Source organism: Urtica dioica, chromosome 2 (assembly GCF_054948205.1).
Source record: "Urtica dioica subsp. dioica isolate 48M chromosome 2, U.dioica_male_clone48M_v1_H2, whole genome shotgun sequence".
NCBI lineage: Eukaryota > Viridiplantae > Streptophyta > Magnoliopsida > Rosales > Urticaceae > Urtica > Urtica dioica.
The window spans coordinates 34,160,831-34,177,078 of record NC_142757.1 but is presented as its reverse complement, the minus strand read 5'-3'; the positions used below and the strand labels follow the sequence as shown (position 1 = coordinate 34,177,078).

Genomic DNA, 16,248 nt, shown 5'->3' with positions numbered 1-16,248 from the left:
CGAGCTCCAAAAAGTGCTGAAAAGGCAACTGGCGCGGTGCGCCACATAACGGCGCGGTGCGCCACTCGTGAATTTTCTGAAGGCGCGGTGCGCCACATAACGGCGCGGCTCGCCACCTGAGAATTTATGAAGGCGCGCCGCGCCTCTCTTGCGCGTTGCCCGCTCGAGCTCTCGGTGTAAATTTTGGCACCAGGGCGCGGCGCGCCATGTTTTAGGCGCGGCGCGCCTCTCGAGAAACGTTGACTCCATTGACCGTCGTTGACTTTTGTTGACTTGACTTCAAATGACCATAACTTGCTCGATTTAGCTCCGATTCAGCCCGTTTTCGCACCACAACCTTCTCATACTCTCTCAAACCTGAAAATGCAATTAAAAGTACAAAATAATATCAAAAACATTAAGAACAAGCTTCGATTCTTATCTAAGAGTCATAGATAAGTGTGAATGAATCTCACTTATCAACGCAACCTACCAGTTGAGAGCTATTGTGCAGAGTACTACACGACCGAGTATTGGAAATTGGCGTATGCAGGGGTTATTCATCCTCAAGGAAGTGAATCGTCATGGAATTTTCCCGACGAAATCAAGTAGATCAAAGTAAATCCGCCTAACTTCTTAGGTCGTCCGGCGGGTAGACCTAAGAAGAGAAGGATTCCCTCTCTTGGAGAATCTGATGCCCCGCTTTGTAAATGTTCCCGTTGTGGAGGTGTAGGTCACAATAGAGCTACGTGTCGCAACCTAATTCCACCAGAAATGAGGGCTCCGGGGATGGGTCATTGGTTTGGTTTGTAATTCGACACGTTTTATCCTTGAATATCTAGAACTTCCTTGGTGTTTTGCTATATATTACATTTTGAATGTTTTGAACTTTATTGGTATTGAGTTTATTGTTAAGAATGGTTTATAAAAGCAATCTTATTGTTAAGACGTGAACACAGTCCGTGACACATGTGTCACGAAGTGATCTCATTCCGTGACACATCTATCACGAAATGAGGTCAGTTTGTGATACATAAATTGATTTCGAAACAATACATAAAATTTTAAACTAAGAAATTGATGTCAAGACAATACATAAAGTTCTAAGAATACATATATACAGTTATAAACACATGCGTACAATCATAAACACATAATTTCAAGTTGCCTCAACATTGACGTTTCCACGCGCGTGTAGTTTTAGCGCTCCGTGTCGGTATAATTCGGTGGTCATCTTCTGTCGATACATGATCATGTCCTCCTGTTTCAAATCAGACAATGGAAGGTCGTGCGCCAAAAACTCGGCAGTCTTGATCATAAATATGCCACAATCATTTCTGAAGGAACAAAAAACGCATGCTTTAATTGAAATGTGTCATTAAGAATGTAAAATTAAGAATTAAAATAGTTACCCATTGTCTTGTTGTGGCATTTGATCGTAGTGGACGACCTTGAATATTTCTTCATTGGAGAGTAGAACGTCGGCGACATGCAGAACATATGGCAAAATGGTGGCCAAGTTTCTGACTTCCGTGTCCACGAGCGTTTGGTGTCCACCGGTGGAACTCATGGAGTCGTACACCGTTATACACCTTGAACGCACGTTGACAACAAGAAGATACCAGTGCCCGCCATCTATGACAGGGATGAAGACATCATCGACCCCGTCCCATGGATCCACTAGTTGCTCTGCTCCAGACTCCTCGGTAATGTGGTCAACGACACATTTTTTCAGTTTCTTCTTTAAGAATACACCTGGATCGTGGCTAGCATTGAACTGAGTGTAAGTATCTCGGAGATACTTAAAGAAGACCGTGGACATGATGGTGAAGGAGTGACATAACAAACCCGCCTTTTTCTTCTTCCGGAGGTAGTACATCGTGACGTCCACATGCTGCACGACAAAAGATAAACATGAGCACTAAAAACCTCAGTCTGTGACACATCTGTCACTGAGTAATTGTAGTCCGTGAAAAATGTGTCACGGAGTGGATTCAGTTCGTGACATATGTGTCTCGAAGTGAATTCATTTCGTGATAGATGTGTCACGGACATAGTACACTCCGTGACACATCTGTCACGAAGTGATTTGACTCCGTGACACATCTATCACGGAGTGACTTGAATCCGTGACACATTTGTCACGAAGTGACTTGACTCTGTGACACATCTGTCACGAAGTGAGCTGCAAAACAAGAATTATTTTAAAAATTACTAACACACATTAATACCTGATCAGACAACCAACCGTCCGCGTGCCACATATTGTAGAAGAAGGTCTTCTGGTTGATAGCCATCTGTCCAAGTTTCATAGAAGGCGCTATGGTTTCTTCCTCCGGCTTATATTTTGGTTTGCCCTGAGATATGTTCTTGTGGCCCCTCTTCAAGCCGACTTGGATCCACAACTTCATGACGTCAACGTCATCCTGGTCCGGTCGTTTGGTTACCTCTGACAGTGGTAGTTCATCAGGAAGCACGTCCGGAGCATTCGTGAACCTCAGAAAAGGCAACGCCTTTTTGGAAGGAGTAAACCTATCGGGGCTGCGTCGTTGCCGGGTCAAATGTTTCTTGATAGGTGAGTCTTCAATCAGGATATGGGGATTCGGTGTGTTCAAGTCATATATCTATCCAACAAGAGAAATAGAGTTCAAGTTTATTGTTGAGTTCAACCATAAAATAATAATTCATAACAATTCATATGCTTATTTGAGTTCAACCGTAAAAGATAACAATTCATATGGTTATAAAGTCATGCTTCTAAACAAGTCAAGAATTAAATTCAACCATCAAATTAATGGAGGTACCTCTTGAACCCCATGTGTCCCTAACAACTCATACTCTTCCATAGCCTCTGCATTCATTTGGACTTCCAAAACTGAGAGGCGAATCTTCATCACCCCAAGATTGATGACCTTGTGTGTTTTCCACATCACTTTCGTCCTCTTGGCCATTCAAAATCATTTAGTTCAACATGAGTGTAATCAAAATAACGAAATTCAGCGACTCCGTGACACTGTGTCACAGACAAAGTACACTCCGTGACACATCTGTCACGGAGTGAATCCACTCATCTCCACATTTAAAATTTTAAACAACAAAATAATATGTCTGTTGCATATCTTGTACCTCTTGTTGACTCGTTTGCTTCTTTTTCCCTTTCTCGACTTCGTTTTTCTTCTTCTTTTGGTTGCTATCCTTCTTCTTCTCCTCCGGTTTCTTGCTCTTCTTGGCGTCATCGTCCTTCTTCTTCTTGTCGTCGTTGTCCTGCTTATTTTTCTTGTCGCCGTCATCATCCTTTTTCTTCTTGTCCTCGTTGTCTTTCTTCTTCTTCTCCTCTTCATCGTCTTTCTTCTTCTTCTCCTCTTCGTCGTCTTTTTTCTTCTTCTCCTCTTCTTCGTCTTTCTTCTTATCCTCTTCGTCTTTCTTCTTCTTCTCCTCTTCTTCTTCTTTCTTCTTCTCCTCTTCTTCTTCTCTCTTCTTCTTCTCTTCTTCTTCTTTCTTCTTCTTCTCTTCTTCCTCTTTCTTCTTCTTCTCCTCGTCTTCTTCTTTCTTCTTCTTCTCTTCTACCTCTTTCTTCTTCTTCTCCTCTTCTTCTTTCTTCTTATTCTCCTATTCTTCTCTCTTCTTCTTCTTCTTCTTCCTGCATTTTCTTCTCTTCTTCCTACAGTTTCTTCAGCTTCTCATCCATCTCTTGTTCCTCTTTTTTTTCTTTTCTTTTTCCGCTTTCTTCTTCGCCATGTCTTCTTCGTACTTCTTGAATTTGGCCGCTTTCTCTTCGGTCGATAATCGGGCATTCTTCTCTTGGCGCTTCTTTTCTAACTGCAACGCTTTTCTCCAATCGTAGTACTGATCTAGTTCATCAAGAGCCACTCTGTAGCTCTTCACCGCGTCCAAAATATCCTTTTTGAACTTCATGTAGTCGTCTTGCATATAGCGGAAACGCTCGTGGAGATTTCCAACTGAATTTTCGAGAGAGTCGAGCCGGGACTATCCATGACCAAAATAACAAAGTAAGCTGGCTGACGAATGAATCCACTCCGCGACACATCTGTCACGGAGTGAATCCACTCCGTGACATATGTGTCACGGACAATGGTTATTTAACTTAAAATAGAAACCCAAAATTGTGTTACCTCAACTGTATGTGCTTGTGAATGGGACGGTTGTTGTGGTGGTGCTTCTGGTTGTGGGGCGTCTTTTTTGGGCTTCTTCTCCGGGCGTTTGTCCACCGCCGCTAGCGTTGTAGAAGGGGTTGCAACGCTTGAAGAAGTGTCGCCGAGTCCGTGACATTCAACCTATACGTGGGACAAGTTAACAAATGAGTGTGATCAATATTAAGTATGAATTAACCTACAAATTTATTACCTCATTGAAGTTGATTCCTCTCATGGCGGCATCCTGAACAAGTCCGATAGACTTCCACCGACGCATTATTGGCCGAGCTGTGGTAGAGACTTTCTCACAAACCCTCATGTTCGTCAGGAAAGGAAGACACTCGTACCCCTAAACCTGAAGCGGCTCGACGAATCCGGGGAGATAGAGCTTCCTTTTTTTACCTTGCTCCAATGGCTCGCCACCCTTCTCCACAAACTTCCAGACTTCGCCGAGAAGGTAGTTCCACGCCACGTTGCCCCATGGATGGCGACCGAATGTGTGCGTGTCCTCCACCGCCTTAATGAGCTCTAAGCACGGTGTCCTGTTCTTCGCGTCATCCGCCAGGAGGACATTCAAGACGAAGTAAATTTTCAGGTAATTTACCTGAACTTATGCTCGGCTCCAAGAATTGGCTGTCCAAGTTCCGACTCAAATACTTCCACGGGAAGAATTTTTTGAAGAGGCTGTCATTAGAAACAACCCCCTCGAACTTGAATTCCTCGTAGTCATCGACGACTTTGAGGAATGTAATCTCCTGGAAGTCTCTCTTCATGAACTCCCGAACTTGGCCTCCAATCTCAATTAGAAGCCCGTCAGTGGTTTCTCCCTCGAAGCTCCCGGTCCTCAACACCAGGTGGCTTATAATCGCCGATGACCGGACTATTTTGGGTTGCCCCACAAACTTCCCAAAACATGATTCAGCGAAACCAGCTTGAGTTTCGGCACTGCGGCCGAGTAAGAGAGCGAGGAAATTTTCCAATCCCCCGTGGAAGTTAAAGGAAAATCCTTCAATGTTGGACTCCGGTATACACCATCTCCACTCCTACACATATGAGTCAATGACATTATTAGTGAAACCATTATGCTTGAGTTCGTGACAGATGTCATTATGCTTGAGTTCGTGACAGATGTGTCACGGACTCACCCACTTCGTGACAGATGTGTCACGGACTCGCTGACTTCGTGCCACATCTGTCACGAAGTCAGCGAGTCCGTGACACATCTGTCACGAACCAAGATCAAAATGAGTTTGTGACACTCACCTTTCAGGAAATAACAGTGGTAGGACTCTCCGAGGCGGCCGCAACGCCCGAGGAGTCAGCCTTGTTTTTGTCTATGTCAAACACAAAACAAAATCAAATAACCATACATTGCTCTAATTTAAGTCACTTCATTTTTATTCTATACCTTCTTTATCTTTGGTGGTGCGATGAACGCGTCGTCATCGTTGGAATGCTTGGACGGCGAAATTATTTTCCTTTTCGAAGCCATCCTAGAACTTCTTCGAACATTTGAGGCCTCCTCGACCTTGGTTCCTTTAGACTTCGTCATTGAATATAAAACCTAAAACAAATCAAGTCACCAATTTTCAACAACTTCAAGACCAAATACACACACACACACTCGCCCAAACCCTAACATTGTTCAATCAAATATACACACGAGCACGAAACACACACAAATACACACAATCACACACTCGCCCAAACACAAATACACACAAACACTCAAAGACAACACATTCTCGGCCAAACACAAATACACTCAAACACCCAAACACAAATACACTCAAACACCCAAACACAACACATTCTCGGCCAAACACAACAAACACTCGCCCAAACACAAATACACTAAAACACCCAAAAAAAATTTGAGCCCAAAACCCTAAATCAAATAATTTGAGGTTAAGTAGAGTTTTCAATCAATTTGAGGCTTTAATAGAGATCGGCCGATTTACCTTGATATGAAGACGAATACAGTCTTTTCTTCTTCTTCACCGATTAATGTCAAAGCTAAAACACAAAGTTTGAATAGGGGTCAGTTAATACATTTGTCTGAGTACTGAGCGTATTTCTAGGGTTTTAAGAGACCGAAATAAATGAAATAGAGATTTGAGTAAGCCATTGATTCGTGGGACTCTATTGCGGACATGGGTATCGGAGTTCTAGCTTTCAAAATTGCAAAAGTAATACCCATACATTTTTCTGCTATGCCTTGCGACCTGAAACGACGATGGAGGATCACTGTTTCGCTAGAGAACGTGTGAGGGAGAGAGAGAGAATATGCGGCCGATTTCTTTGAGCGAGAAAAAAATGGGGGGATCGTGCGAGAGAGAGAGAAAGAGAGAGAGAGAGAGAGAGAGAGAGAGAGAGAGAGAGAGAGAGAGAGAAGATGAGGGGTTTTTTTTGGGAAAAAGATGAAGAATACCCGGGAATGGCCGATTTTTTTGAGCGAGAAAAAAATGGGGGGATCGTGCGAGAGAGAGAGAGAGAGAGAGAGAGAGAGAGAGAGAGAGAGAGAGATAAGATGATGGGTTTTTTTTGGGAAAAAAATGAAGAATACCCGGGAATGGGTTTGCATGCGTTTAAAAGATTTCTGAGGGCATAATAGTCTTTACATAATGGCCCTAGGTATTACATGTGTCAATTTTTTGGTTTTGGGCTATATCCGGTAAGGGACATTCATATGGTATTATTTGTGTCAATTTCCCAATTACTTTAACGTACATATGCGTTTTTTTACTAATATATATATATATATATATATATATATATATACAAATCTTTAAAATTTAATTGTATTATAGTATAATGTTCGTTGATGTAATATATATATATATATATATATATATATATATATTAAATGTTGTATCTCTTTTCTTAATTGTGTATATATTAAACATTATTGTGTATTTATTTGTTCATTGGATACCTCTAGGTAAATTCGCTATTTAACAATTTACCACGACGGTGACAAAAAATTAAACGGTACAGTTTACCATTTTCTTTATTGTATACCACGGTAAGCCATTGGTTTATCATAGTATATCAACAATATCCGAGTCATGCTACGACAACAGTAATGGTATTTCAATCTTTGGTCAGAGAACATCTTTAGTCAATTTTGTTAGCATTCCGTATATTTTATAAACACGTGAGACACAAATAAAGATAAAGTGATTTATTATATGACTTGATATTTTATAAGATTGGGACGGATTGAAATCTCGAAAAAAGAGATTAAAATTAAAATTATCTGAATGGCTCATTAAATGTGATGAGTGACAATGTGTTATTCCTCAAATCTTAGTCTGTAGTGAAAGAAGACAAGAACAACTGATAGTTTGTCATGCTTGTTTGCTTTGTGAATGTGATTTTGAGATTGGCATAAACCACGAGGCTAGTGATGTATGCTAACACTTATATAGTCTTGATGGTCACTATTGTTATAAGATTTCAGGCGATTTGACTTAAGACTAGACCAAGTGATCACGTCCGAGTTGAGTACGAGAAACTCGAAAATCACGAGTTTTTCTCATCTAGCTCAAGAAAGTTCTCCGTTCTTCGCGGAAATCTGAGAATAAGAAGAAGAAGGAAATAAGAAGACTCAATCAGCTCCGCACAAATGCGTGGCGAGCTGCGCTGTCTATTCTGCACGGCGCTTGGAGGTGCTGGAGCGGCGCGCACGCGAACTTGTGCTTAGCCCATTTTAAATGGGCTATTCACCGGGCTTGGCCCGTTGGGTGTAGAATTCCTTGCAAGTCACAAGGAATTCGATATTTTTGGTTTTCGGAGAACAACCGATAATATTAGCCCTATAAGTTCGTCGATCGAGGGACCCCGGGCGATGAACTTCAGAAATTCTTCCCGGTAGTTTGAGGGGGAACTGAAAACACTCTTCTGGCTTTCTCCGAACTTATGAGAGAAAAGAAAGTCTATTTTTTATGCGTAGCGTACTGAGGTTGCACGTCGCGTTGGCGTGCACGTGCACCCGCAGGTGGGACTCTGGTGTATGCGAAACGCGTAGCCCATATTGCTTTCTCTTTTTGGCTTGGAGTGGGATTCCTGTTTTGGGAATTCTACTTTCCCTTTTGCAAAGGAGTAGGATTCCTATTTTTTGGAATCCTACTTTTTGTTTTCCTTTAGCATATAAATAGTTCCTCAACTTTCCTCACAACTCTCCTTCTCCTTATTTTCATTTGTGATGGATCATGAGTTCTCACTTTCGATCGTTGATACAGATGTGGACTTTTCTTACTTGACCCAAGACCAGGGTCATCACGAAGGCGAGGTCCTTGAGAGCGAGTCCCAATTCTAAGAGATGGAGAAGATTTCTTTGTACGTGGAGGAGGATTTGGGTGACGATGAGGGGTTTCTTGGCGAGGACGTGATGGGGGCGAATGCGACTACGTCTGCCCGCGTAAACCTTAGGGCTGGGAGAAGCATGCGGCTCGATTGAGCATTGCGCTCAGGAGCCGGAGACGAGCACGCGTGACTCACGGCATGGCATTGTGTCATTCCAGGTGTCAGACGTGGGTACGCACGACGCGCGGGATGGTGGTATGTCTCTCCTAGCGCTTGACGCGGACGTGCACGGCGCGCAGATTGACGGCGCGCCACGCTTGGCCTTGGATGCGCGTGGCGGATTCTCGTTCGAGTCAGTTCTTGCTGAGATTTCTGTATATGATATTTTTGGCCAGGGGTCGAAGAGACTTGGTGAGGGCTCAAAAAACTCTCCGAGCGACGGGGTCCCGTCGGCTACCTCCCCAAGGAAGAATATAGCGGTCGTGGTGCCAAGATCAGAGAATGACTGCTCTTACGTGATCCCACGGCACGGGCATTCCAGCGACCACATAAATGGGATTGAGGTGCGCAGCTTCAAGGTCTCGGAGGGTGAGGTCTCAACATCAACAAAGTGCATGGAGAGGACGGCATGGTTTCTGCGCTTTGGAAGGTTTCAATTGAGCGGGGTTTGAAGCGAGAAGTTCTATCTCACACCATTCATTCTTGAGCTTTCGAGAGTTATACAGCATCCCATCTTCAATGGCGCTGCTTTGTCCCTTTACTGAGGATCGACCCTCATGATTGCGACGGGGTTTCGCAGCGGTCCACATGGTCAGCTTCAGTGCGGACTTCGTTCGTCGTCCCAACCCATTATTAATTCACTTAAGTCTTTCTTGGAAGGGAAGTGGAAACCCAAAAGATGTTATGCTGCCTACCAAAGAACGCATGGATAAGTGGGCGAGCAAGCGAAACCCTATGTTCGGAATGAATAGAAAGAATAGTGGGTAGTACCCTAATACCAGAATGACAAGAGAGTTCAAGTGAAGTATCAAGTAATGCAGTTCATGAACCATCGCAGTCTAGACTCTATTGACAACCATAATAACAACCTTGACAACAACTCATACAATGAAACAAGATATCCCGATAATGCGCCCAAGCAGAGGAGGGTTGATGGCAGAAAAAACTCTATCTCCAAATGTGACATTAGTGTCTACTCACTAATCCGACTAGATGATTTTCTTGATGCACCTGTGTGCTATTGACTTATCTACCCGGTGTTTCCCAAAAGTACGTACGATTGGTGCTGGTGTGCAAGATTGTTAGATAACAGATAACCCTCCTAAGCGTCCGAGTGGGGCCCTGCAATCTGGTCTATAGAAAATGTCGTGCGTGGGTTCCCCGTTTTCTTTTGGTTTTTTAGTTTCTAACTCTGTCTCAAACTTAGCGATCGCTTTTTCCCAATCGACCCTCGAGACGCCCTTTGGCATATTATATTTTGCAAGATCTCATTGCCCCAAAAAGTAAGTTTGAACTTCCAGCTTAATTTTGACTTTGCATTACAAAAACATTTCTTTGCATCGCGAATGATAGTTGCGTCAATCTCTAAGCGAAAGCGGTCTATTGAACGTACCTCGCCGGTTTCAACATTAGTGTACACAAAAGTGAACTCACTTTTGCTACCAATCAGAATTGCCACTTGAGCCTAAGGCGTTACTTCTGACCAAGAAGGGACGTTCGGCGAAATCTTGGCAGCGTTTCAAAACTTTTGGAATCGAGTATAGAGTATTTAGAAAAAAGTTAACTGAATCCCTTAGAGGAGGGAGGTATTTTTAGTGAATATGAGGACTGAAAAAGGCCTTTGGGTAGAGGCAAAACGTGTGGGCAAAGCGCAATGGGGGCCGCACGACGCGCCATGTGTTGCATGTGTCATGCTTGGTCGATGTGCGCAGCGCCGTGGCGTGTGCGAGTGTGGGCTCTACTTAGATGGGCTTCGGGCTCCTTTGGGATTTGATGGGCTTTTATATTCACTTGCGATGAGTTTAATGTTTCGGATTTTCTAAGAATAACCGACAACATTAACCCCCTAAGTTCGTCGTTCCGAAGCTCGGGCGATGAAGTTTAAAATTTCATGCCGGAGGTTCGAGGAGAAAACGCGTTCTTCCTGCTTTTCCGCAGTCATAAGAGATTTTATTTTTTTGCATGGGCGCGACTGGGCATTTGCGTGCGTGTAGGGAAGAGCCCAGCGTGGCTTATTCCTTCCATTTTCTTTGTTTTCTTTTCCTAATTGGAATAGGAGTAAGATTCCTATTTATTGGGAATCTTGCGTTTTGCTCTTTTTTGTTTATAAATAGGGACTCATCTTATTTGTTTTCCATAGTTTGCACGTGCCACTTGTTCTCTCTTCTGTCTCTTCACCATGCGCGGATAATTGAACATTAATTCTCTCTCTCTCTCTCGACCGATGACCCTGAGAACTCTAAGATCGGTCTCTTTGCGGGATTAGAGAAGATTCCTTTGCATGTCGATGAAGACCCGAATAGAGTGGAGCAGTAGCTCAGCCAAGTTATAGCAGGGGCGGATATGACTACGTCCAAGGCACGTACCTTAGAGTCGGAGGATACGCGCTTGCCGACTGGGTGCGGCGGCTAGGGCGAGACACGCCGCTCGCGATGTGCCTGGTTGTCGACTTGACAGCCCGCGGCTCCCGATTAGAGCGCGCGCAGCACAGACGGGCGCCATGGGCGAGATGATGGCGCGTTCGACATGGATGCCTTGGGCGCGCCAAAGGACGGTTCGCAATTCATCTTGTCAATTTATGGAAAAGTTCTATTTGACTCTGTCCTCAACGAGATTTCAAACGATGACATCTTTGCAACGGAGGCCAATGGGTCCAACGAGGACTCGGAGACTTTCTCCAGTGGTAAAGGTCCGACGGAGGCTTCGTTGGGGAGGACTATCATATTTTAGCTCCTCATGTGGTTGGGGGTGCATGCTTCTCAAATGAGCCCGACTTTCTACCACTTGGTTATGATGTGTCACATGGAGTGGGATAGCTGTTCAAAGCGTCCCATGACCATCGATGATTGTTGTAACCTCGTCATGGTCTTTATGGTTCTGATCCAGCCTTGATTTGACACGGCAGAGCATAAAAAATCAGCTGGAATGCTACAACCCCTTGAGATTCCGCAATGAAAATGGGAGCAGATAACGATGGATTTTGTGTCACGTTTGCCTAAAACCACCGCTGGTCATGACTCAGTTTTGGTTAATTGTCCATCAAGACCACTTACACAGTGGATAAACTCACTGAACTTTACATCAAGGAGATTGTATGTCTCTATAGGATCCCTAACTCAATTATCTCCGACCGTGATGCTCTCTTCACATCCAAGTTTTTGAAGAGTCTACAGGAGAACTTGGGGACTCGATCGAAGTTAAGCAGTGCTTTTCACCCACAGACCGATTGCCAAAGCGAACAAACTATTCTAGTGCTGGAAGATATGCTCTGAGCTTGTGTCTTAGACTTCTAGGGCTCCTAGAATTGCTATCTTCCACTAGTCGAATTCTCGTACAACAACAACTACCGAGCGATAATTGGTATGGCATCGTACAAGGCTTTGTATGGATGGAAGTGTCGCTCTCCAGTTCACTGGGATGCAGCTGGTGAAAATAAGTTCATTGGGCCTGAGATGCTAGAACAGACCACTGAAGCGATCAAGAGAATTCAAGCCCGAATGAAGATGTCCTAGGGTTGTCAAAAGAGTTACGCAAACAAGCGAAGAAGGCCTCTAGAGCTTGAGGCGTGAGAAAAAGTTGTTCTGAAAGTCTCACTGATGTGTGGTGTGATGAGGTTTGGAAAGAAATGGAAACTTAGTCCAACACATGTCGGACCTTTCGAGATCCTAGAGCGCGTATGGAGAATACCTTACCGCCGTCCATGTCTAACCTCTACGATGTGTTCCACGTATCCATGTTACAAAAGTATGTGGTTGACCATTCACATGTGCTACAAGATCAAGAGGTTAAGATCTCCCTTGAAGTCAGATATGAAGAACCAGCCGTCGCGATCCTCAATCACTAAGAGAAAGTCTTGAGAAATAAGACTATCCATCTGCTCAAGGTGTTGTGGAAGAGACGCAGAAGATGAAGCCAGCTGGGAGCTCGAGAGTGATATACAAAAGAAGCACCCTACTTTGTTCTAATTTTCAACAACGAAACTCTTTTAAGGGAGTAGATATTGTAAAGTATGAACTTTTGTATCACTCGGTTTGTGAATTTAAAGTAATAAACGAGCTTCTTTTGTTCCAAGTGAAATTTTTTCTAAAATAACGGTCAAATAAGTATATTGAATTAATTTAAAATATGTTAAGGTGATGGAAAATCTCAGAATGAGTGAATTGAAATTTTGAGTTTGACTCGAATATAAATTACTTTCTGAGGCGACATCCAAAAATTAATTTAATAAATAAATTCTCAAGAGTGAGAATTATTTCCGAGACACCTTGAATATATTTAAATGAATCAAACCGAATTAGAATATATTGAAAGGACCAATTTGTAACAAATCGCAGGGGCCCATTTGATACAAAATTAAGACTTGGACCAAATAAGAAGTGGTGGAGGGATTAGGTGAGCAATCAGTTGATTCTTGGCTCATATAAAACCCTCACCTCACTCTCTTCTTCGTCAGTCTTCATTCCCAGGCGAACCTTATTCACGCACGAATAGGGGTGAAATCGGTTCGGTTCGGTTCGGTTTTGGACCAATTTGAAAACCGAAACCGAATTTTCGGTTTTGAAAATTTTGGACCAATGACCGAACCGAATTGGTCCAAAACCGAAAAATCGGTTAACCGAATTTTCGGTTAACCGGTTTTGTAAAACCGATAACCGGTTTTATAACCGTTTTAAAACTGGTTAACCAGTTTTAAAGATGTTACAATTATCCAAATCGGTTATCCGGTTCAAATCGGTTAACCGATTAAAATCGGTTATCCGGTTTTAAAACTGGTTATCCGGTTTCAAAACCGGATAAAAAAAAAATCGGTTAAATAACCGATAACCGATTTTTTGGATTTTCAAAACCGATAACCGAACCGATTCTTAAATTCGGTTTCGGTTAACCGAACCGAATTTTCGGTTTGATGACGTGGCACCGAATTTCGGTTTCGGATCGGTTCGGTTATCGGTTTAACCAATTTTCGGTCAATTTTTGTACACCCCTACGCACGAACCAGAGAAGCCACGCGAGGAAAGAAATAGAGAGAGAGAGAGAGAGAGAGAGAGAGAGAGAGAGGATGAGAGGCCGTGAGACTCGCCGGATAAGAAAGAAGAAAAGCTGTCGGAGGTTTGAGGTAAGGCTTTCTTCTCCGACCCTTGCTTCTTCTTCCTCGTTTTCTTCAAATTTCAGAGAAGGATTTTAGGGTTTAATCCCTTATCCTTCTCGAGTGCTGCTCTTAAGAATTCCAGCGTGAAATTGCAAGAAGAAAGGAAGATTGGGCCCATCTTCGTCAATTATCTCAGCCAGGTAAAGAAGGCTTCAACATTGGTTTCGATGTGTGAAATTGAGGCTTTATAGACTCTGAGTTGAATTCATGAAATTGGTTTTGTGCTCTTATGGCCTTGATTAATGAAATTGATGTTGGTTTTGTGTGGTTTTCCTGAGATTTCGTTTTGGTTCGATAAACTGATCTCGACAGGTTGGTAAAATGGACATGGGTAGTCTGATATGATCTGAGATAATTTTAGTTACTCTTTTTCCTGGATATTACACTTACTAATCTTTCCAAAACATCTAAGAACGTGAAAATCCATTGAGTAATGAATGGGTTATTATTTTTCGAAAATAATATTTCAAAGCTGTGAAAAACTGGAACTCCAAACCTGTGAACCAATTTTGCGGGCTATTTATGAGATAGTTGTCAAGATCCAAATTCGGTGTATAATATCTAGCTGGAAAGCTATAAACGTTATCTTTGTTATGAAATTAGAATCGTTACGTTTCAATTTATGTAGCTAAAGTTTTGACGCGTTATTTAGCTAGTGTCAGTTCTGAGATTACTAAGTTTGTGTTTCAGATTTCTATTTGGGTGGTTGGATTTCTTGTCTTGGTATTGATTCAAATTGTGATGAGACTTACTCTCGTGTTTTTGGTTTTGGCCGAGCATGAAATTGTGTCTCATGCCGGAATTATCTCTATGAATGGGAATCTGAGAGTTTGACCCCATTATTTGTTGTTTAGTGTCTTGAAGTTGTTTGAGCTTATGGCTTGTTGAAATGTGTGATTTCGGTTCTATAATTTTGGATCATGATTTTGTCTATTTGAGGCTATTTTGTTTGGGTCTGTGGTTTGGACGCTGTTTCGATTCATGTGATTGTATACCGTTCGCGCTTTGTTCCATGAGGCTATGAATCTGAAACTTGTGGAATGTTATAGATGTTTGTGTTTGTATGTATGTGATCATAAAATTGAATCTGAGAGTAGGTCTACGCCAAAAATTAGTTTTGATTATTTAGAGTCACTCAATCTTGCCTTAGGGCCGAGTGATTGGAGATTAGGATTCGAGATTATTTATGCAACCTGAAATTTGGTGTGTGGGTTTTGTTTCATTTCATAGCGCGTCTAGTGACAAGCCGTGACGTGACAAACAAAAATCGACGTGTTCAGACTCATCAAGGCCGAAGGTAGAAGAAACATAAGTAATCAACATTAAACCATGAGTTACATTCGCTCGTCAGCGTCTGGTTTACTCTCGAAGTTTTTCTTTATTGTTTTGGTATCATTTCAAATTGTGAAACTTACATAGTTTTATTTACTTTTTTGGAATTCTGGGTTTCGTTAAATGTTTGAATTAAAGGTCATAAAGTGTAGAATTCCAAAGTTAATTTCATAAAGACTATAAAAATGAAACAAAAACCTCAAAGACTTTGTGAATCGTTAACATTCGGATTTAAATTTGGTTCTTGTTGAATGCGGAGTCTATGAGTATCGTGCTTTTGTTGGAATAGATCTAGGATTAAGAAAAGATTTATCGCTTCTAGCAAGTGGTGGAATATAAAAATTTCATTAAACAAGTAAAAACGATTTTTACTAACCTAGACAAAGAGTAAGCACATGTTATTTTAAATTAAAACTATCTAAGAGCAATTACACGTTTACTAACTTTTATGTAGCTTGATCGTTGAGAAGCTTGTGGAGGTTGAATTGCTCGTCTCCCCACGTAGCTTGTCTTTTTTCGTTCTTCGGGAACTCGAGTAACCACGAAATTTTCTATCATATGAATCACTCGACGTAAGAAAGATTAAGTGTGTGGGCACTTTTAAACACGACGACTCAATAACAAGTCTTAGAGTCGAAGAGTTAAAACAAAACGCTACGTCAACATGGACCTAGGTGCCAAAACAAAAACAAAATGAGAAGAGAGAGAGAGAGAGAAGTGGGCGGCCAATATTCTAGAGAGAGATGCTATCATTCTCTAAAATTTGGGATGAGAAACAATGAGAATGATGTGAGGTATTTATAGGATGAGTATTACCTTCAAAATGTAGTTTTCTCTTGTCTATAGAATATCACATATTCATGAGCAAATATTTGCTCTTCCTTCCTCATTCCGCACGTCCATGATGCCTTCTAGAAAGTCTTAGATTTGTTTCCTCTTTTGTCTTGCTCTCTCCTTGGCCGCCCATTGTGTTTCCTCATAGAGGAAATTTGTTTCCTCTTTTTCTTTTGGCAAGTATCTTCATACATCAATACACAAAATAAATCTTCTCTCTCCCTTGGTATGGACGGTTTCTTAGGGCTTCTAGAACATGTTTCTAGATGTCTT

The 16,248-nt window shown here is 42.2% G+C and overlaps 1 long non-coding RNA gene across 1 annotated transcript; it reads left to right on the top strand.

Moving 5' to 3' along the window:
• The first annotated feature begins 13,652 nt into the window (after positions 1-13,652).
• Positions 13,653-15,307, top strand: LOC149404507 (uncharacterized). Its single transcript, XR_016294921.1, has 2 exons — positions 13,653-13,949; positions 14,500-15,307. It is a non-coding gene; the product is annotated as an uncharacterized LOC149404507 (long non-coding RNA).
• Positions 15,308-16,248: the final 941 nt, after the last annotated feature.